Source organism: Theropithecus gelada, chromosome 2, assembly GCF_003255815.1.
Source record: "Theropithecus gelada isolate Dixy chromosome 2, Tgel_1.0, whole genome shotgun sequence".
NCBI lineage: Eukaryota > Metazoa > Chordata > Mammalia > Primates > Cercopithecidae > Theropithecus > Theropithecus gelada.
The window spans coordinates 136,330,220-136,354,422 of record NC_037669.1 but is presented as its reverse complement, the minus strand read 5'-3'; the positions used below and the strand labels follow the sequence as shown (position 1 = coordinate 136,354,422).

The following is a 24,203-nucleotide window of genomic DNA, read 5'->3' as shown; positions in this document are numbered from 1 at the left end:
ACGGCAACAAAAGCCAAAATTGACAAATGGGATGTAATTAAACTAAAGAGTTTCTGCACAGCAAAAGAAACTACCATCAGAGTGAACAGGCAACCTACCGAATGGGAGAAAATTTTTGCAATCCACTCATCTGACAAAGGGCTAATATCCAGAGTCTACAAAGAACTCAAACAAATTTACAAGAAAAAATGAAAAAAACCCATCAAAAAATGGGCAAAGGATATGAACAGACACTTCTCAAAAGAAGACATTTATGCAGCCAACAGACACATGAAAAAATGCTCATCATCACTGGCCATCAGAGAAATGCAAATCAAAACCATCATTAAAAAGTCAGGAAACAACAGGTGCTGGAGAGGATGTGGAGAAATAGGAACACTTTTACACTGTTGGTGGGACTGTAAACTAGTTCAACCATTGTGGAAGACAGTGTGGCAATTCCTCAAGGATCTAGAACCAGAAATACCATTTGACCCAGCCATCCCATTTCTGGGTATACACCCAAAGGATTATAAATCATGCTGCTATAAAGACACATGCACACGTATGTTTATTGCGGCACTATTCACAATAGCAAAGACTTGGAATCAACCCAAATGTCCATCAGTGATAGACCAGATTAAGAAAATGTGGCACATATACACCATGGAATACTATGCAGCCATTAAAAAAAGATGAGTTCATGTCCTTTGTAGGTACATGGATGAAGGTGGAAACCATCATTCTTAGCAAACTATCGCAAGGACAAAAAACCAAACACCGCATGTTCCTACTCGTAGGCGGGAATTGAACAATGAACACCTGGACACAGGAAGGGGAGCATCACACACTGGGGCCTGTCATGGGTTGGGGGTAGGGGGTAGGGGGAAGGGATAGCATTAGGAGATATACCTAATGTAAATGACGAATTAACGGGTGCAGGACACCAACATGGCACATGTATACATATGTAACAAACCTGCACACTGTGCACATATACCCTAGAACTTAAAGTATAATAAAAAAAAGACAACATACAAATGGTCAACAGGTATGTGTGTATGTGTGTGTGTGTGTGTGTGTGTATATATATATATATGCTCAACATCACTAGTCATCAGGAAAGTGCAAATTAAAATCACAATGAGATATCACTTCATGTCAGTTAGAATGGCTATTATCAAAAAGACAAAAAGTAAGTGCTGGCAAGGATATGGAGAAAAGGAAATCCTTGTGCACTACTGGTGAGAATGTAAATTAATACAGCATGGAGGTTCCTCAGAAAATCAAAAATAGGCAAGACACAGTGTCTCATGCTTGTAATCCCAACACTTTGGGAGGCCAAGGTGGGAGGATCACTTGAGCCCAGGAGTTCAAGAACAGCCCAGGCAACATAGTGAGACCTGGTCTCTATTAAAAATAAAAATAAACAGTCATAACAGCATGTGCCTGTAGTCCCAGCTACTCAGGAGGCTGAGGTGGGAGGATTGCTTGAGCCTGAGAAGTCAAGACTACAGTGAGCCATGATCATGCCATTGTACTCCAGAATGGGCAACAGAGTGAGACCCTGTCTCAAAATAAAATTAAATTAGGCTGGGCGCGGTGGCTCAAGCCTGTAATCCCAGCACTTTGGGAGGCCGAGGCGGGTGGATCACGAGGTCAGGAGATCGAGACTATCCTGGCTAACATGGTGAAACCCTGTCTCTACTAAAAATACAAAAAACCAGCCGGGCGTGGTGGCGGGCGCCTGTAGTCTCAGCTACTTGGGAGGCTGAGGCGGGAGAATGGCGTGAACCCGGGAGGCGGAGCTTGCAGTGAGCCGAGATCACGCCACTGCACTCCAGCCTGGGAGACACAGCGAGACTCCGTCTCAAAAAATAAATAAATAAATGAATAAAAATAAAATAAAATAAAATTAAATTAAATTTTAAAAAATTAAAAATAGAACTACTATATGATCTAGCAATTTCACTACTGGGTATGTATCCAAAGAAAATGAAATCAGTATGTCAAAGAATTATCTACACTCACATGTTCACTACAGCATTGTTCAGAATAGCCAAGTTATGGAGTCTGACCTAAGTGTCCATCAGTAGATGAAGGGATAAAGAAAATATGGTATACATACACAATAGAATTCTATTCACCCTTTAAAAAGAAGGAAATCCTATCATTTGCAACATGGATGAAACTGGAGGACATTATGTTAAATGAAGTAAGTTGGACACAGAAAGACAAATACCACATGATCTCATATGTAAAATCTAAAAAGGTTGAAGTCACAGAAGGAAAGAGTAGAATGGTAGTTACCAGGGACTGGGATGTGACTGGGTGACAGGGTAGGGAAGATGTTGGTAAAAGGATACAAGATTTTGGTTAGATAGGGGAAACAAGTTCAAGAGTCTATTGTACAACGTGATGACTATCATTAATAACAATGTATTTTATTCTTAAAAAATTGATAAGGAACCCGGTGCAGTGGCTCACGCCTGTAATCTCAACACTTTGGGAGGCCGAGGCAGGCGGATCACCTGAAGTCAGGAGTTCGAGACCAGCCTGGCCAACATAGTGAAACCCCATCTCTAAACATACAAAACATACAAAACTAAACATACAAAAGTTAGCTGGGCATGGTGGTGGACACCTGTAATCCCAGCTACTTGGGAGACTGAGGCAGGAGAATCACTTGAACCCAGGAGGCGAAGGTTGCAGTGAGCTAAGATCACACCACTGCACTCCAGCCTGGGCAACAGAGCTAGACTCCGTCTCAAAAAAAAAAAAAAAAAAAATTGATAAGGGTAGATTTTCAGTGTTCTTACAGCAAAAAAAAAAAGTATGTGAGGTATTACACACATAAATTAGCTCAATTTAGCCATTCTGCAAGGTATCATATTTCAAAACATGTATACAATTTTTATTTGTCAAAGAAAATAAATTGTTTAAATAAGGAAGCTCTTATATGCTGATATATGACACACAAAATATGCTACCAAAAAATGCAAAATGCAAAATCATGCACATGGTACACTACCGTTTGATTTTTAGAAGGAAGAAAAAGCAAAAACATGTATTTGCATATGTGTATATATAGATATTTTACGTCTGGAAAAATACACAAGAAACTAATAACACTGTTTTCTATGGGAGGAAAACCTGGCTGAGGAACAGAGATGTGAGGGGAATTTTTCCCTAAATTGCAAGCTTTTAAAATGTGTAATCTGAGAATATAATATCTATCCAGTTATTCTTTCCCAAAGAATAAAATGAATATACCAATGAGAAGAATCCTGTGAGAAAATGTATACCTTTCATTTAGTTCACCAGATTGGAAGTGAGGACTTTTCAACAAATATGTTGGGAATTGGTCCTGATTTGGGTTTTTGCTTTTGACTGAAATTTGGACACTAAATAACAGATTTCACATTTCTCTCTTTTGACAAAAGAAAAAGAAGTTAGTAAACAGTTTATGTTCTCTCTTTTCCAAGACTGCATTTTAATGATTTGCCCAGTAAATAGAAAAATACTTTCAATCCAAAACCTATTTAAAAGAAGAAAATATGTGGTTTAGAGTAGAACATTTGTGTACAAGCCTTTTCTCTTTTTCCATTTAAGAAGAAAAGATTCCTGTGACATTAACATTCAGATAAGGCTCAGGAAAATTCAGGAATAATCACACTACAATGATTTCTCTTTGGGGAACAAAAGCAATCGGCAAAAAAATAAGAAAAAGAAACTTTCCAGCCTTCACTCCATAAACACACTGCATGCAAAAGATAGGTTCAGCTGCTCAGGAGTCAGACGAGTCTGATTCCCATTGGTCCCCTGAGCCAGGTTGCAGCCAATAGTGATGCTTTATGAGAGGAAAGAAAACTATTAAAATTGCAAAACCTCTCCCGTCCTGTTATCGAAATCCAGAAGACCTTAGAGAACACTAGGTTTAAAAATTATAGAATGCAATGAGGCTTATGAAGAAAGTAAGACAGATAATTGCTTTTCTTTTCTTTAAAATTGCTTCCTAGTCTCCTATTTCTATCAGTTAGGAGCTAAGAGACAGTCATTTATTTATTCATTTATGATTGAAACCCATGTATTCTCTTTTTCTTTTTCTTTTTTTTTTCTTTCACTTTATTTATTAAGTTGAAAGCTTCAAAATTAAAAAGGCACAAAAGAGTATACGGGCCGGGCGCTGTGGCTGACGCCTGTAACCTCAGCACTTTGGGAGGCCGAAGCGGGTGGATTGCCTGAGCTCAGGTGTTCGAGACCAGCCTGGGCAACACGGTGAAACCACGTCTCTACTAAAATACAAAAGAAATTAGCCGGGCGTGGTGGCCCACGCCTGTAGTCCCAGTTACTCCGGAGGCTGAGGCAGGAGAATCGCATGAATCCGGAAAGCAGAGATTGCAGCGAGCCAAGATCACCCCACTGCACTCCAGCCTGGGCAACAGAGCAAGACCCTGTCTCAAAAAAAAAGAGTATACAGTGACTAGTTTACCTCTGACTTCTGTCCCTTAGTAATCAACTTCTTAATTCTTCTGTATCCTTCTGGAGATTTTTTTCTTTTTTCTTTGTTGAGACAGGGTCTCAATCTCTCACCCAGGCTGCAGTGCAGTGGCAGGATCACAGCTCACTGCAACATCAACCTCCTGGGTTCAAGCAATCCTCCCACCTCGGCCTCCCAAAGTGCTGGGATTACAAGCATGAGCCACCATGCCCTGCCCTCCTAGAGATATTATGTACGGGTAAAAGAAAAGGTGGTTCCCCCCTCAAATATAAATTTAAAAATCAGAGGATCGTCACATAACCCTAACTCCTTATATTAACACATTACTGTTCTATGAAGCAATCTCTTCTTTAAAAAATAAATTTTCAATACCTCCTATATAACTCAAAGATAAGAAAGAGCTATTTGGCAAAAAGAAATAGGATGTCTAGAGAACTAAATTGCATATGATTTTATAGCAAATCAACTCACTGAATTTCTGGTCCAGGATTCTGACCTGAAAAACCTGTATAGATCTTCCAAGTTCCCAGCAGGAATAATTTTGCAGAAGTTTTATTAGCACTCCATGGAGATCTAAGGTCCAGAAGCCTCTTCAACTTAATGGAAGAGGGAGAGAAGAGGAAAGCGGGAAGTTGAATTCAAATGTTTGGTTCTTGTGGACTAGCAACAAGGAAGTGAAGACAGATGAAAGAGAAACCTTGAGTGCCTTGGATCAGTTAATCAGTAACTCACTAACGCTGGCACTAAACTAGATCCCTCTGACATCCAGTGGCAATTGACCTGGTAAGGCTAGACCTGGTAAGGCAAGTTTGTAAGTCTCTTGTTTAGTGCAAAAGAACCAGCCACAGAGAAAAGAGGCTGCTTGGAGAATAAGCTACAGAAAACAACTAAAGATCAAAACCAAGAGAGCCCTCCAGGGACCCGTGTAGTGTCTGAGGCAGAGGCTGAATTCCAAGAGAGAGTCCAGCACCCGCTTTTTTGAAGCCCTCAGCCTTTTCTTCTAGCCTGGAATCAGGTACTAGGGAAGAAAGAAGACTCAGAAGAAGGGTGTGCTTTTTAAGGTGTGGTGCACTATTAAGAATGCTAGACTGCCAGGAGTAGTGGCTCATGCCTGTAGTCTCAACACTTTGGGAGGTAGAGGTGGGAGGATTGCTTGAGCGCAGGAGTTCGAGACCAACCTGGCAATATAGTGAGACCCTGTCTCTACAAAATTTCTTCTAAAAATTAGCAGAGCGGGGCCGGGCGCAGTGGCTCATGCCTGCAATCCCAGCACTGTGGGAGGTCGAGGCAGGCGGATCACGAGGTCAGGAGATCAAGACCAGCCTGGCTAACATGGTGAAACCCCGTCTTTACTAAAAATACAAAAAATTAGATGGGCGTGCTGGCGGGCCCTGTAATGCCAGCTACTCAGGAGGCTGGGGCACGAGAATCACTTGAAACCAGGAGGCGCACGTTGCAGCGAGCCAAGATCGCGCCACTGCACTCCAGCCTGGGCGACAGAGCGAGGCTCCGCCTCAAAAAAAAAAAAGAAAACTAGCAGAGCATGGTGGCACACGCCCATAGTCCCAGCTACTCGGGAGGCTGAGGGGGAAGGACCTCTTGAGCCCTGGAGGTAGAGGCTGCAGTGAATCAAGATCCCACTGGTGACAGAGCGAGACCCTGTCTCAAAAAAATATACAAAAATAAAAGAATGCTAGACTTAGATGACTTAGGTATCCATCGCAACTCAGCCACCAACTGACTGTGTGAATGATGACATTCCTGAGCCCAGTTTCTTTGTGTGTAAACCAGCTCAAAAATACTGCAAATCTAAAACCAGCTCAGTACAAGCCAGTTGCAATTTCCCAGTACCACAGCAGTTTTAGGAGCACCAAAACTCCAGCTTCTGGAATAACTTAAGACATTTTCAGCAACTGTCCAAGGCAATTCTGATCTCCAGTTTGAAAAACATTACAAAACACTACCCGGTCCACTCTAGCAGTCAATCTATCAATACTACCTCAAGAAAAATAATCAGGCAACATCTAGATAAAACCAATATCTAAATCTTAGGATGTCAGAAAGCACATATTAAAATCATGAGGGATCCTCTTAGACCCACCACAAGATGGCAACAATCCAGAAGTGGTAAGTGAGCACTTCGATGTGGAAAAACTCTACAGAACAGAACCTAAACACCACTTCCAAAAACACAGCCAACATCGTTTATAAACAAAGCCGTGAATGTTTTCTGGAACCAGACTTGAATTTACAACCTCCTAAACTCCACGTAGGGAATGCAGTTTCTTTACTGGCCAGACAGCTTATCAGAAACTATACCTGTCTGTACTTTGCATAAATGGTGAATTGGAAAATAAAAATAACCCAGTGTTTGTCACAAATTTCCCGCCTATTACCACTGCATTCCTGAGTGGTAACAGGTTTAAATTCCAAGTCTGTTCCATGTTCGTCTGTCCCATGTTCCATCTTAGGCAAGAAACTAACCTGTCTGAAGCTCATCAGTAACATAGGATGAGAATTCCTGCCTCTCTTGATTATTTTGAATTATAAAAAGACATAAAGGAAGTGCCATCACATGTTAGGAATACGTTAATGTTCATTTCCTCCTTTTCTTCCAGAACCCTGTAAGATATTTACAGAACAACAAATAACCAGAAAAGCTATCCCCCTTATCGTAAATCCCAATCATGCCAAAATTCCTCAGACCAAAATAGATACTAACTGAAAAAGGGCTTTTTTGCATTTGTACGTAGTATGTGTACCATATGTGCTCTCATGATACACACATGATTATAAAAAGATATCGTCAGAAGGTAACCACTGTTGGCCGGGCACGGTGACTCAGGCCTGTAATCCCAGCACTTTGGGAGGCCAAGGCAGGCGAATCACTCTGAGGTCAGGAGTTCAAGACCAGCCTGGCCAACATGGTGAAACCCCATCTCTACTAAAAACATAAAAATTAGCCAGGCACGGTGGCACGCACCTGTAATCCCAGTTACTCTGGAGGCTGAGGCAGGAGAATCGCTTGAACCCAGAAGGTAGAGGTTGCAGTGAGCCAAGATTGCCCCACTATACTCCAGCCTGGGTGACAGAGAGACTCCATCTCAAAATAAAAAAAAGGTAACCACTGTTAATTCTACTCAACAATATTAGGTTAAATCATATGACATTGCTGATGCTTGACCACTTTATATTTACAACTATAGCAGTTTCATATAGTTGGAAATAGCAAATCTAGGGCAAGGATTCGAGGTCAGGAGCAGTGGTTCACAACTATAATCCCAGCACCTTGGGAGGCCAAGGAGGGAGGATCACTTGAGCCCAGGAGTTCAAAACTAGCCTGAGCAACATAGTGAGACCTCATCTTTAAAATTAAAAATGGTTTTTAAAAAATAAAGCAAGGATTCAATATCTGTCTGCCCTCCCTAGATTTCCTGAAAACAACAAGATCATTAGAAATCAGTAACTCTGCGTTGTCATCTCCGTTCTGCCATTTATTAGTTGTGTCACTTTAAGAAAATCATTTAGCAACTTTGGGCCCTGGTTTCCAGATGTATACGATAAATATGGTAGATTTATCTTTTTCTGCTCTGTAATTTAATGACTATAATAAGGCATAGGCACTTAGGTTAGTGCCACTAAAATGCAGAGCTGGTAAGAACATTTTAAACTTAGCTATCCAAATTCTCTTGGTTGTCCCTTCTGCATCCATCCTGCCCTCTTCCACTACGAAGCACAGAAGACAGAGACCTTGATGATAATAAAATAAAGCTGTGTAAACTTCTTCACAGGCTTCTTAAAAGGCACTTCTAATTTGGCACACCCTACCACAGCAGTACTGAATTTCTCCTTAAACAAAAATGGTCACGGGTGTCAAAGAGATGTGAGTGAGTGTCCACTGAACTGTGTCTAAATGATTTTCCTTGTGACCAAAGCCAGCCTGGAATAAGCCCCTGCTACGGAGAAGAGGGAACATGCTTCCCAGGCCGAGGAGGCATTGTTCAAAGTAATGAGTTCTGCACCACTTGGTCCACAATTCACAGCTGAGTCTGATTTTCCTAGACAAAGAGCAATAACCAAATGGAGGATGCTCTTCAGCAAGCTTCCCTGGGTTTATCATTGCTTTTAGACTCACGAGGTGGTGAAGGAAAGACGAGAGTCTCCCTAACCGTCTATGTCCTAGGAATGACAAGAGGAAATGTTTGTCAACCCTGGTCAACATTATACCAGGATTTTGTCATGGCTGTAATGGATTTCAAGAGTCTAAATTCACTAAAAATGCCTAGAAATTATTCCATCTCAAAAGTTAAAATGTTTAATACTCTATTGTATTCCTTTTATCCTTCTATCATAATTTTATATCCCCTCTCATTTTTTGTTTTTTGGTTTTTTTGTTTGTTTGTTTTGTTCAGGGAAAAATAGTTATGATCCTTCGGGCATGCAGACCAACATTCTTAGAAGGGAGCTGCAGAAGGTTCATTATGTCATGAAACACAGAGCCAGAACAAAGGATTACTGAATCATTCACCTTATCTTCATCTAAGAAACTTGAGAATTACAGGGTTTCTGTTTCTTCTGAACTAAGTGCTGCACTTGCCAAGAGTACAAGTTTTAGAGTAGAGTTTGTACTACAAAAATGTAAGCAAATAGGTGCACATAATGCTTCCTATCCTAGATATAGAGCCTTATCTAAATTACTCAAAGTTTCAGCTTTTGCTTCTGAATCTGCAAGTCTGAGTGATTAGCACCAAATCAATCATTCTCCTTAAGAGTACCAAAGGTAGTATCTTTACCCTGAACATCTGAAGTGGTGTTAGAATTATTTCAGGACTCACAGCTCTTAGTTCATTCAGAACAGAAATCTGGATTTATTCATCTTGCCTTATATATAACACGTTCTCAATAAACATTTGTTGACTACATGAATAAATTAAGTAAAAAACATTTCATTAAGAATTTTCTCAGTGTTTTACATTATGGCACCCTAACAAGAAGCACTTTTATCATATTCTGTGTTTATAATACTATCCCTTTATCTGGAAGACTGATTTTAAAAATAAATTTAATTGAAGTTGATGATGTGGGAAAATATATCAAACGGAAGCAATAACTTTAAACAGATTTTATTACGAATCTGGTGCCACTATAAATCCTCACTCTGCCCATCAATCTTCCCTCTCTTTGTCTCCTTCCCATTGCCTCTCCCCTGCCTCCCCCAGGTACTCCCAGTCTCATTATCCCATGATCTGTTAAAACTGCAGTTTACCTCCTGGAACCAGCAAAAACACATGTCACTGAGAATTAGGGAACTGGAGCCAGTTACAAGCCACCACATAGGGTCACAAAGTATCTGAACCTGAAAATGAAGAGTTTTTCTATTTTTCTAAACAAGAGAAAAGGGGAGAAACTCAGTTGGACTTATTTTTAAACATTTAAGCTAGATGGATTGCACAATGTTAAGCATTTATGACAAATGAGATGGGAGAGAACTTTAACAGCATGTTACTCGCCAATCATTTGAAAAGCGGTACATTGATTTCATTTGCTAATGGTGAGAGTATATTATCTTAAAACATCTACCACAAATAAACACTTGCTATTCTTGAAAACAAATTGCTTGAAACTGGTATGTAGCAAGACAGTACTCACGTATTACTTCACCCAAGGTATTTTATGCCACACTTTATGCCAAGAAGAGTTAACTCCATTTTAAATTTGTATTAGCAGTTATATTAATTCTAACCAATGTTTAATAGCAACTAGGTACCAACCATACTGCAAATATTGATGCAGTTTAAGAAAGATAAGCAAGAAGCTACCGCTCCTTCTACATACCCCCTTAAGATGTGTACTTTTGCCAAATGCTAGGCTGTATGTAAACAAATGGGATTTAAAAGAGGGGAGAGGGCTGTCAAGATTCACAGTTTTATGAAACTAAAAATTATTCTTGTCTTCCGGGCACAGTGGCTCACGCCTGTAATCCCAGCACTTTTGGGAGGACGAAGTGGGTGGATCACCTGAGGTCAGGAGTTCAAGACCAGCCTGGCCAATGTGGTGAAACCCCGTCTCTACTAAAAATACAAAAATTAGCTGGGCATGGTGGTGCATGCCTGTAATCCCAGCTATTCGGGAAGCTGAGGCAGGAGAATCGCTTGAACCCAGGAGGCGGAGGTTGCAGTGAGCCGAGGTTGCACTGCACTCCAGCCTGGGCGAGAGAGCCAGACTCTGTCTCAAAAAAGAAAAAAAGAAAAAGAAAATTACTCTCAACAGACAGCTTGAGAAAACTGGCTTCTGTTAAGGCTTCTTGAAGCATTCTCTGCAGAAGATTTTAACCCCAAAGGTGACCAAAACGCTGAGGCAACTGAAAAAAACAACCGCCTCTTCTGGGAAAGTCTTTGTTTCTTTTCATTGGCATTATACTCTGGTCCCTTTCGCAGCGCATCTCCTTGTCATAAACATGCCAATAAACACGACATGGGTGCTGCTGGGTTGTACAAGCCCTGCTCTTCACTTGGGTTAGGAGGCACAGATTTGTCCTTGTAACGCTCGAGAACAATCACTTTACTGAATTTTTTAACTCCTTACCAGGAAGTAAATGTTTTATTCGTCTCCACTTTTCGGGATAGAGGGGGATTTCAGTTGCTGCCCTAATAACTAATCTCTCACCATTTTCTTCTGTCCGTGATCAAAATGGTAACAAGGGAAGGGAAAAGTTGGTTTTTGTTTTGTTTTTTTTTTTAAGTTGGTTATTGCTTTAATGCTGAACTCTCAACGTCATAATGTGATCACAAATTGATTCGCAGACGGAAACAAATAGAAAACGCCTCAGGAAGGAGGGGAGAGGACGTCGCAGATGCTCAACAGGGAACTGGGCTTAGGGGCGCGCGGGGTGGCGTCTCGGACCCACTGCTCAGTCGCCAAGGAAACGCCGCGCAGGCGCAGAGCGCGCCGCCGTGGGCAGGGGTTTGCCTCCACCACCCCGCGCCGCTCGGGCGCTCCTCGTTCTTCCCAGGAAAGGGCAATGGAGTATATCCTCCTCGCGCTGAGCACACCTAGTCTTCTCTAAGAGGGTCCTGAGCAGGGTCACCGGTCGCAGGAAAAGCTGTGAGACTCCCCAAGTGTAACCGACGCTGCACTTTCCTTGCTGGGAAACGCGGACCTGCTCTCCTGGCTGCGTCTGGCGATCAGAGAGAGGATCCCGGGACCCCGCATGAGGGTGAAGCATCCTGCAACGATGCTGGACGTTCCACCAGACGAAATGCCACCCACCACCACCGCAAGGGACCCGAGAGTTACATTCTTTAGCGGACACACATACACCCCCACATCCTTCTGAATTATGGGACCCCTAAGAGCAGCCGTGGCCAGTTCCCCGCACGGGGGGTTGGAGGATCCCCACGCACAGCACTCACACAGTCCTAAAGAGGCGTGTCCAGGCTGTGGCTGCCGAAAGAGGAACTCGGGCCACCTGCTCACTCGCTCATCGGACTGGCGTACCAGTCCTCTTTTTCCTGCACACCCTCTTCTCTCCCGCGCCCCCCTCCTCTTCCCCCGAAAGCACTGACCTCCTCAGCTTTGAGTGTTCAGTAGATGAAGGACTCCTCGGAGTCCGTGGCACAGGGAGCCACCTCCGAAGTGCTGGGGTGATGAGTTATTGGCCCCTGTGACTCCAACTCCAAAGCCCTGCCAAGGGCCAGAAAAGCCCCCCTAGAAGAGCACTTCTCCCCACTAGCCAGCAGAAGCCCCAGAAGAGCGGGGAAGAGCAGGGTGCCGCCGCCACAACCTGCTTTCTCATTCAAATCCTCACACTCACACAGGAGCCCCACTCCCTCTCGGCCCCGCAGCTTCCGAGGAAATCAGGAACTGGAGTTGGGAAGAGCGGACTGGAGCGCCCGCTGCCTCCGCTGGCCCGGGCGGGATAGGTGTACGGAACCCCAGGGCTGCACCTGGAATCCTTGGCTTACACTCTTCTGCGGGGCTCCCCGCTTGGCAAGGGCCAGAAGCATTGGCAATGAAGTCCTTTTACCTACCCCCCACCCCCTGCAAGTTTCAAAAGTTTCCAAACCCAGGGTAACCCCTTGATACTCAGTTTGGGGCTGTAGCTGGAGGGCCTCGGTGGTGGGCGGGTAAAGGAGTTGGAGAAACAAAGTTGGAGGTGAAGGGGCAGGGAATGGGAACTGCGTGCAACTTGCACCAAAGTAAAAGGTGTTCTGAAATGCCCGTCTTACCTCCTTTAAAAAAAAAAAAAAAATTCTAAGAACATAGCATCTGTCAATGCTGCAAATTAAAGAGATCCACTTTGAGTGAAGTGCAACTAAAATTGAGAGTGTAGATGATAACACTTTGCTTTTATTTATTCCCAGTCTCTTCATTTGGAAATGCTACTCCTTGGCATTAACAGGACACTTACTCACTTAGATCCGTTTAGTAGCTGGTTGACTCAAGCGGGCAACCTGCCGGGAGTAAGAAGACGGCGGTGGCAGAGGAAAGCTTGCACAGAGCAGGCACTCAAGTGTAGATGAAACGATGAAATCTACTGAACGCACTGACAGGATGAGTGACCAGCTAGGGGCGGATGCGGGAACCTCCACTGGTCTAGACTGCCGCAGTGTGATCCGGCTTCTGGATTCCAGGATTTACATTTATCAGCCTTCATTCAACCTGCCCTATTGTTAGTTCAAAGCCTGGCTGGGAACGAGTGGGGACGCAGCTCTTCACTCACCTTTCAGTTTAAAATAATCCTCCAATAAGAATGTCCTAGGAAAGCTGGCAGCATGGGGTTGGCAGGGATTTTCTGGGCTTAGTGACAACATAAACTAAAGTCATTTTCTTTTTTCATGCGTGAATTTGCCCAGGAAGTTACAAATGAGTAAATTACAAATGAGTGCCTGAGATTGGAGCTCTGGGCCTTGGCTGCCTGTCCGCTTTGACAGACAGTTAGTGTGGAGGGTGGTAGCACTGTGACCTCTCAGCACAAGATCTAGGGTTTCACCTTTTCATCCCACTTAGCCGATACCATAGAAACAACCCATTTGTATTATTCAATTCAACAGAGGCAATTACAATGTCACAGCAAAGCACCATGGGCAAGAAGAAACTTTATCCTGAAAACAATCCTAGACTCTTAGAAAAAAGAAAAAAGCCACCAGAATACCCACTTGAATTTCTTCCTCCCAATAGTACCAGGAAGAAATCAATTTGGAAAAAAATATAGGTAAAACGTTCTTTGCCTCTATAGAAAGAAACCTCCCCAAATTTACTTTTGTTTTTGTTTTTTTTACATGCCCATACATAAGCCTCAATTTATAAGAAATTAAGTCATTAACCCTCTGCCTCCAAACTGCTTTTTATTTTGTAAACATGCTTGTTGGAGATTTGTTTTGCTGGTAATCTCCACGGTGAATAGAAAAGCCAAAAAAAAACAAAAAAAAAACAAAAAAAAAACCACCAAGATAATCCCTCAACAGCAGCAGTTCACCCCCTAACGTCCGGTGTTTGTCTTTCTTGAGTCTGAAAAAATGCAGATGCACATGTTGAAATAAACTCAGACACAAAGTTTCTAATAAGAGCACTTGTTTGCTATGCACTTTATTTTGATAGTTTTAATCAACTCCCATAATTTTGTAAACTTTCAAATTTTTTAATTGTGTGGTATCTCAAACCTACCAAAAACAGGACATACACCATGTAATACTCCTGCTCCCCCAACCCCTTCTTTTTTAAATAAAGTATTACAGATACAGCTAAACCCCAACTCCTGACTCGTTACCCCCACCCCTTTCCAAAGGTAATAATTCTGAAGTTGATATGAATCATAATTATGCATGTTCTTAAATGTTTACGATATTTATACATCCATAATCTTTTAATGTAGCTTTTCTCTCCAAGTCTTTTTAACATTATTTATCAGAGAAAAATCACTAAAACAATTAATTAATTAATTGGAGAACATCACTAAAAACAAGAAAATTTGTTACATTGCTAAGTTTTTAGAAGCAGGACAGAACTATTTTTCCTGCTTGTGACAATCAGAGTATGGAATAATAACACAGGGATTAGAAAGTGGGTAATAAGCAGCCTCTCTAGGTTACACAAACTCTTCCATGGTTACCGAAGAATAAATAGAAAAACAAAACAAATAATGCCCTCCTCTTTCACTGGTTAAAGGGGAACTGGAGAAAATGAGACCTACATTAAAACTTCTTTGGGCAGGTAAGACAAACATCCTACATGGTAATAAAGTACCTTTTCTAGATGATCTCTTGGTCATGCAAGCTATGATCTTTTAGTAAGGATTTACCACTTTTCCAAGTATAAAGAACTCCTGCTGGTAGCTCAATACAAGGTTGAAATCCGCCTGGCTGAAAAGTCTGGGGTTGAATTAGCTCTGCCTCTTCAAGCACAGGGACATCCATCTGTACAGTAGTTACAAAAAATCCTTTGCTGTGATCCTTTGACTTAATGTCCTCCCAGCATTAAAAGTGCTAAGAAAGCATCAATTTTTCTTAAATGCCATTGAATGGCGAAAGGCATCCTTCCCAACCCCCACCCTCCTCATTTCCTGAGTGATGACTCTCATTAATTATACTGGCACGCCGCGGCCCAGCCTCCCTTCTAAATAGCTGCCAGATTTCTACATATCATCTCTGCCTTGATACAGAATGTGCACTGACACCAGGATCACAGAAAATCCTGGAAGAGGTGCCTGATACACGGTAAAATGATTGATGTGCCTTGTGGTGAGCCCACTGCGCTGCATATCGCAGGGGGTTTCTTAGAAAACTGCACTGGAAATTTCTGTGTTGGAAAAAGATTTTTCTAGCTGCACAAAAATTGCGCTTCCAGTTGCAAAAAGAGCCACGTATTTAAGGTGTTCAAATTTAAACAGCAACCATCTTGAGTTATATCCATGAGCAAGAGAGGAAAGGAGATAAATATTCCGTATTTTAATCAATGCACCAAGTTAAGAAAACCATTGACCAAAAAAAGCTTATCAAGAAGGAGGCATTCCTCTTTCAACACATATTTCTTCAGTACTTGCCATGTGCCAGGCACTGCTCTAGGTGGTTAGTCTTAGCTGGAATATAGATAGCACTCCTGAAGTAGAGCGTAGTACCTGTCTTTATGGCCCTACTCTATGAATTGGTCACGGCCTTTAGGTACAAATAACAAAACCCCTTATCAAACCAGCTTGAGTAAAAAGCTGATGTATTGACTCCCACTTTACGACGGGGGAAGGATAAGGACTTCAGAAACGATGGGAGTCTAGCAATTCAGAATCAGCATTTCTCTTGTTAAAGAAAAAATTATTCAATGTTAAAGCATGGTGAGGAAGGCCACTGAAATCGACACAGGGACTACTGCACGGAGCTCATAGGCAGCTGGGAATACAGCATAGGCAGCTGGGAAGTTATAGACAAAGAGCAGATGGGGTTGCTGGATGACAAATCACTAAGAGGAAACATCAGGGATATGAGGGACTCCAGCTAAACCGACCTAACTGGATTCTTGCTGAACACAGGCCAGGGTGATCAGACATGACCTGGGGGACAGTGGAGGATGAAGGATCTATTGAGGGTGATCAGATATGGAGACTGGGGGTTCTTGCTAAACTGACTTAGCAGAACTCCTTACTAAAACTGAGTTTTACAAGAAAATGCATATATGGGCCCAGGAGAAGGCTCAGAAGCATGACTAATGTTTGGCAAAGCAAGCAATTTTTGTCACTCTCACACTTTCACCTTTTCTCCTACTATTTCCCTCTCTCTGCTTTTCTCAGTATTTTGATCCTGTTCTCTCCTATTCCATATGAGCTTTCTGTACAACCTGGGGGTGGGGAGAACATGGCTAGAGACAGCTCCAGGTTTCAATCGTCTCAGCTAGAGAGGCCATTTTGCTTTTACCATCTGTAAATAAGAGGGTAGAAAAGGATTTGAACTGACCTGACTTAGGTCATGTATCCATCCATAGGTCAATTACTGTGGACAACAATAAGTAGAGTGTATGTGTGGCCAGACCCTGATCATACACACACCCTTATAGCCAGGAAGGTGGGATATTATAAATAGCAGCCCATCAGAACTACTTGGAACCAGAGAGGATTTGTTCCCAAGATGAAAGGGGCTGGTTCTACCAAGTGAAGGCAGGAAGAGATTCTAGCAAATAAAAAGAATAGATGTGGGCTGGGCACGATGGCTCACACCTGTAATACCAGCACTCTGGGAGGCTGAGGCGGGTGGATGACGAGGTCAGGAGTTTGAGATCAGCCTGGCCAACATGGTAAAACCCCGTCTCTACTAAAAATACAAAAATTAGCCAGGTGTGGTGGCAGCCACCTGTAATCCCAGCTACTCGGGAGGCTGCGGCAGAGAATTGCTTGAACCCAGGAGGTGGAGGTTGCAGTGAGCAAAGATCGTGCCGCTGCACTCCAGCCTGGGTGACAGAGCGAGACTCCGTCTCAAAAAAAAAAAAAAAAAAAAAGAATAGATGTTCCCTAGGGCGCCCTCTCTTAAACCTGCTGCCAAAGGAAGAAATACCTTTATGCTGATTTATATGTATATTACTTAATCTACAGAGTAGATCAGAAGCGAAATGTCCTAAATCCATCACGGGAGACTGAGGGGAGAGGAGTAGTAATGGCCAACTGTAAGTGCTGCCAATCTTTCCCTCCCCAGCTGAAGAAGCATGTGTCCCCATATGGGGCCAACTGACAGGAGGTGGAGATGGGGAGGAAGGAACACAACCAGGATAGCTGATCTCTGAAAGAATTGTTTTCTTTTGTGTTTTTCACTTTTTATCATGGAAGTGTTTATACATACACAAAAGTAGAATAGTATAGTAAAACCCTATGTACTAGTCACTGTGTTTCAACAATTATTAATATTTTGGCAACTTTATCCAGGAATATGGAGATTCTCTGAAATACTTGAATTCATAAACTAACACATTTTTGCAGTACTATGATGTTGGTTACTGAAAGAAATACATGCCTCTTATGGTAAATTATATAAGACCAGTGCATGCAAAGCCCTTAGCAAAATGCCTGGTACAAAATGAGTTCTCAAATATGTCTTTACTGTTAATATTTGAAACCTATTTAAACTTTTTATTTATTTACTTATTATTGTGTGTGTGTGTGTGTGTGACGAAGTTTCACTCTCGTTGCCGAGGCTGGAGTGCAGTTGCACGATCTCAGCTCACTGCAACCTCGCCCTCCTGGGTTCAAGTGATTCTCCTGCCTCAGCCTCCCAAGTAGCTGGGATTACAGGCAGGCGCCACCACGCCTGGCTAATTTTGTATTTTTAGTAGAAATGGGGTTTCACCATGTTGGCCAGGTGAACTCCTGACCTCAGGTGATGTGCTCACCTCAACCTCCCAAAGTGCTGGGATTACAGGCCTGAGCCACTGTGCCCGGCTGAAAGTTTTTAAATATGAATGAAGTCTACAAATGGAAATGTTTTGGCATACAGAGGAAAATAATGTTTTTTTGTTTTGTTTTTTGTTTATTTTTGAGACAGTCTTGCTCTGTCGCCCAGACTGGAGTGCAGTGGCGTGATCTCAGTTCACTGCAATCTCTGCCTCCCAGGCTCAAGCGATTCTCCTGCCTCAGCCTCCAGAGTAGCTGGGATTACAGGCACCCACCACCATGCCCAGCTAATTTTTGTGTTTTTTAGTAGAGACGAGGTTTCGCCATGTTGGTCAGGCTGGTCTCAAACTCCTGACCTCAGGTGATCCAACCGCCTTGGCCTTCCAAAGTACTGGGATTACAGGCATGAGCATCCAACTGAAAATAATGTTTTTTTTTAAATAATGTTTTTTTAGAGACTGGGGTCTCACTATGTTGCCCAGGCTGGATTCTTAACTGCTCTAACTGCTGGGCTCAAGGGATCCTCCTGCCTCAGCTTCCTGAGTAGCTGGAACTACAGGTGTTCTGCTGGAAAATAACTTTTTAAGGCTAAACTCTGATTCTTCATTTACCAACAGACTATAACTTTTTTTAATGATTTATTTTTAAATGGCAGCTATTTATATTTTTTCTATAACAAGCCTATATAACTATTTTCCCATTTTATCTGGAAAGGTCAAAAATATTATAAGCAAATGCACATTTCACCATACAAATAAGGAGAAAACATGATTTAAATTGTTAAACTTAGGAATGAGCCTGGACTACATATCAGAATTCTAAATACTAGGTCCCCACTTCACTACCTTGGCAAAATACTTCATCCTGTGAATGCTGGGTGAAGGTAAAGTAGCATAGCTGCGCCTAAGTTAATTTTATTCAACTAAGATTTTCTTAACCTCAGTTATACTTCTCGGGAGATTTTAGTTCTCAAGATAGGGTGAACACTTTTTAAAAGGCAGTAAGTGTGCTAAAGTGAACTTTCCCCATTTTCTGTTTTTCTCCAACGTGTTTGATTGTTTACTTCTCCTGCGGTGGGAAGGGGAACGAAGTAGTTGGAGGAAACAATAGTGTCAGAGAAGGAAGTGCCCCCTTTTCCTCCTTCCTAAGAGCTTCACAACTCAGCTCTGTGCATGTTGTTTCCAAAAAGACCTCCCACAGAGCCAATATCTGCAACTTTCAAGATGGTCAAGGCTTGCTCACCAAGACAGACCTTTAATTGAAGTTTCTTTATTCAGCCTTAGAAGTAATACTGAGGCCGGGCGCGGTGGCTCAAGCCTGTAATCCCAGCACTTTGGGAGGCCGAGACGGGCGGATCACAAGGTCAGGAGATCGGGACCACCGTGTTCGCCAGGATGGTCTCGATCTCCTGACCTCGTGATCCACCCATCTCGGCCTCCCAAAGTGCTGGGATTACAGGCTTGAGCCACCGTGCCCGGCCTGAAGTACCATTTTTATAGACATTGAACAAATGCTTAGAAAGACAAGCAAACTGAATTGTCGAGAGAAAATGAGGAAAGACACTGGTGAAAGAGTTACAGTACAAATTCTAAAGTTTTGAAAGATGGGGGCGTTGGAGGGGGGAGGCAATTTACACCACAAGGAAAACTCTTCTTCCCTACCATTTGGAATTCTAGTGGGGTGTGCAGTCTCTTTTACTAACATCTGTTTATTTTTAAGCAGAAAACAAATGGTTAGATTTTTCTGTATAAACAGAGCAAAAGGAAAAACTACACCTTAAAATTTGTATTTAGTTTTTGTTTCACTTATTTGCATAATTAAACTAGCTACATATTAAGATGGCTTGCTTTGTCCAAAATAAATGTCTCCCTTTTCAAACTTGACAAGTTTACAAAATGTTCTCTCAGATCACTTCAGCAAATTAATCTTCATGGTGTAGGCTCATGGGATGCATGGGGGAAATTCTGACTAAAAAAAAAAAAGGTCCTGGTCAAAATGACAAGGCAACACTGTGATGGCCCACTCATTTATTCTTTCATTCATTTATTTAACAAATATTTACGGAGTTCCCTATATGAGCAAGAAACTGGGCCAAATCCTGCTGTGGAAGGAGCAGAAATGATCCAAAATTCAGTGTTTGAATTATAAAGTCTACTGTACCTTGGACTAGAGAGGCATGTAAATAAATATTTACAATATAAATAACGAGTGCTAAAATAGATATATGTACAGTGCTGCAGAACAGAAGAGGGTGCTAATTCCTCAATTTCATTGCTAGTTACACAGAAATAAAGTGTTTTGATAACCAAAACGAAGCAGAAAATAGAAGTAATGATCCTAATGCCTCAATTTTTTAAAAACCTTATTTCTGTCTGAATTACTCACTGTCTTCACTTGAGTTATAGAAATAATCAGGCTGGCCGGGTGTGGTTGCTCACGCCTGTAAGCCCAGTACTTTGGGAACCCGAGGTAGGCAAATGAGGTCAGGAGTTCGAGACAAGCCTGGCCAACATGGTGAAACCCTGTCTCTATTAAAAATTTAAAAATTAGCTGGGTATGGTGGCGTACACCTGTGGTTCCAGCTACTAGGAAGGCTGAGGGAAGAGAATGGCTTGAACCCAGGAGGCAGAGGTTGCAGTGAGTCAAGACTGCACCACTGCACTCCAGCCTGGGTGACAGAGCAAGATTCTGTCTAAAAAAAGAAGAAAGAGAAAAGAAAGAAAGAAAAGAAAGAAAAGAAAGAAAGGAAGGAAAGGAAGGAAAGGAAGGAAAGGAAAGGAAGGAAAGGATAATCAGGTTTCTTCCAAAGAGTGTGCTAGAAAATGAGATCAGGCCGGGCGCGGTGGCTCAAGCCTGTAATCCCAGCACTTTGGGAGGCCGAGGCGGGCGGATCACGAGGTCAGGAGATCGAGACCATCCTGGCTAACATGGTGAAACCCCGTCTCTACTAAAAATACAAAAAACTAGCCGGGCGTGGTGGCGGGCGCCTGTAGTCCCAGCTACTCGGAGGCTGAGGCAGGAGAATGGCCTGAACCTGGGAGGCGGAGCTTGCAGTGAGCCGAGATCGCGCCACTGCACTCCAGCCTGGGTGACACAGCGCGAGACTCCGTCTCAAAAAAAAAAAAAAAGAAAATGAGATCCTTGGTACTGACTTTTAGTAACCAATAATGTCATATTTTTGCATTGCAAACGAGTGCATACATTCAAATACATTTATAACAAAAAATTAACAATACTTACCTTTGCTATTTTCAATGCATTCTGATATATTTTATCCTGTTCTGTTCCTTTATCTTTTTCTTTTTTAATTGATTTCACATCTCACTAATAGGCAGAGCCTACAAATGAAAAACAGTGTTTAGGCCGGGTACAGTGGCTCATGCCTGTAATTCCCAGCACTTTGGGAGGCTGAGGCAGGCAGACCATGAGGACAGGGGTTCAAGACCAGCCTGGCCAATATGTTGAAACCCTGTCTCTACTAAAAATACAGAAAAAAATTAGCCAGGCGTGGTGGTGCGCGTCTGTAGTACCAGCTACTCGGGAGGCTGAGGCAGGAGAATTGCTTGAACCCAGAAGGCGGAGGTTGCAGTGAGCTGAGATCGTGCCACTGCACTCCAGCCTGGGCATCAGAGCAAGACTCTGTCTCAAAAAAAAAAAAAAAGAAAGAAAACAGTGGTTGGCCAGGTACGGTAGCTCACCCTGTAATCCCAACATTTTAGGAGGCCAAGGCCAGCAGATCACTCAAGCCCAAGAGTTCAAATTCAGCCTGGACAACATGGTGAAACCCGTGTCTACAAAAAACACAAAAAAATTAGCTGGACATAGTGGTGCTGGTGCGCACCTGTAGTCTCACCTATTCAGGAGGCTGAGGTGGGAGGATCACTTGAGCCCTGGAGGCAGAGCTTGCAGTGCATTGAGATCATGCCACTGTACTCCAGCTTGGGCAACAGAGCAAGACCCTGTCTCAAAAAAAAAAGAAAAACAATGTTCCAATGTGTTCATTAAAAATGAATAAGAAGCAAAGCAGTAATACTCAGAACAGAACCAAGTGAGATCAAAAGATCCCCAAAGACCTCCATCCTGCCTAGTAAATTGGTAAATCTCATAACCATATAAGATTAAGTCTCTGGAAGAATAAAGTCCTGTGATTCTCAACCCTTTAGCCATCCCTGGGTTTCTCAACCCAGATCAATAGAAAGAGGTGTCCAGATCTCAAAAGGTGGATCTGCTCCAATAGCAACTTTTTTTTTTTTTTTTTTTTTTTTTTTTTTTTGAGACAGAGTCTGACTCTGTCGCCCAGGCTGGAGTGCAGTGGCACAATCTCGGCTTACTGCAAGCTCTGCCTCCCGGGTTCATGCCATTCTCCTGCCTCAGCCTCCAGAGTAGCTGGGACTACAGGTGCCCACCACCACTCCCAGCTAATTTTTTGTATTTTCAGTAGAGACAGGGTTTCACCATGTTAGCCAGGATGGTCTCGATCTCCTGACCTTGTGATCCGCCCACCTCAGCCTCCCAAAGTGCTGGGATTACAGGCGTGAGCCACCACACCCGGCCTCCAATGGCTATTTTTGAAGAGGCCATGGAGGATAAGGATGATCTTACAGAGAACAGAACTGAGGCACCCAGATGATATGACCAAGAAACACACACAACTAGAACCAGGAGCTATCATTATTCCTCTCCGGCAGGACAAGACATAGTTGTGGACCACTGAATTCTGTTTTCCCTCGCATTATATAGTGGATGCATTGACATTTGAACTAAGGCTTCCAGATCATGAGGAACTACCTCTAGACCTGACCAAAAGGGAGTAACTCTCAGAGATCCCAAACAAGGGGATGGGCTTTTTGGATTGTAATTGGGTAATCCTACCCACTTACTTACTAGATAAAGCCTACCTTTTTTCTTTAAGTATAATAATGAACTCAAGTCATCAGTATCTCAGTACCATACCACCTCATCATAATTTGCAAAATATTAAAATATCTAGCTAATTAATGATACCTTTCCTGATTTTCCATCATTAATATCATTTTCAAATTATAATATTTAATAGTTTGATGTAATTTTAATGGGAGGAATGCAAGTTAAAAGAATGAGTTCAAATTGCCACCTTGAAAAAGAAAGTATAGTTTGTTCATTTAAAAAGCATTTTTACTATTTTACGTTAAATTTCTGTTCTTAACCTATTTTATTTTATTTTTTTAACACAAAGTCTCGCTCTATCGCCCAGGCTGGAGTGCAGTGGCACAACAATCAGCTCACTGCAACCTCCGCCTCCCAGGTTCAAGCAATTCTCCTGTCTCAGCCTCATGAGTAATTGGGATTGCAGGTGCCCACCACCACGCCCGGGTCATTTTTGTATTTTTAGTAGAGACAAGGTTTTGCCATGTTGGCCAGGCTGGTCTCGAACTCCTGACCTTAGGTGATCTGCCCACCTCAGCCTCCCAGAGTGCTGGGATTATAGCGGTGAACCACCTCGCCTGGCAGGTGTTTTAAAATTTTAAAACAAAAAATTTTAATTTTTTATTTGTTTAGTTGTTTTTAAACAGAGTCTTTTTTTTTTTTTTTTTTTTTTTGAGACGGAGTCTCGCTGTGCTCCCAGGCTGGAGTGCAGTGGCGTGATCTCGGCTCACTGCAAGCTCCGCCTCCCGGGTTCACGCCATTCTCCTGCCTCAGCTTCCCAAGTAGCTGAGACTACAGGCGCCCGCCACCACGCCCGGCTAGTTTTTTGTATTTTTAGTAGAGACGGGGTTTCACCATGTTAGCCAGGATAGTCTCGATCTCCTGACCTCGTGATCCACCCGCCTCGGCCTCCCAAAGTGCTGGGATTACAGGCTTGAGCCACCGCGCCCGGCCTTTTAAACAGAGTCTTACCCTTTCACCCAGGCTGGAGTACAGTGGCACAATTTCAGCTCACTACAACCTCCACCTCCCCAGTTCAAGCGATTTTCCTGCCTCAGTTTCCTGAGTAGCTGGGATTACAGGTCCCCGCTACCACATCTGGCTAATTTTTATATTTTTAGTAGAAACAGAGTTTCACCATGTTGGTCAGGGTGGTCTCAAACTCCTGACCTCAGGTGATCCACCCACCTTGACCTCCCAAAGTGTTAGGATTATAGGCATGAGCCACTGCGCCTGGCCTTAACCATTTTAATATTAATCTTGAGTTTTTTTATCTTCTTCAGCCTTTTCATATTAATAAATTTGTATTACTTTCTCCCTGTGATTTGCCTTCCTAGAAATAGCTGCCTCGGTGGCTGGGTGCAGTGGCTTATGCCTGTAATCCCAGGACTTCGGGAAACCAAGGTAGGTGGATCACCTGAGGTTCGGAGTTAGAGACCAGCCTGACCAACA

The 24,203-nt window shown here is 42.7% G+C and overlaps 1 protein-coding gene across 3 annotated transcripts in view; it reads right to left on the bottom strand.

The window, feature by feature from the left end:
- The window catches only part of PLCH1 (phospholipase C eta 1), a 256,547-nt gene extending 244,241 nt beyond the window's left edge, over positions 1-12,306 (bottom strand). For 2 of the 3 annotated variants that reach the window (XM_025375499.1, XM_025375498.1), the window contains exon 1: positions 12,046-12,295. The gene's annotated coding sequence lies outside the window, so the exon portion shown is untranslated. Of the gene's footprint in view, positions 1-12,045 lie in introns of all 3 variants that reach the window. The other variant, XM_025375496.1, reaches the window with a different exon arrangement.
- Between the last annotated feature and the right edge of the window lie 11,897 nt (positions 12,307-24,203).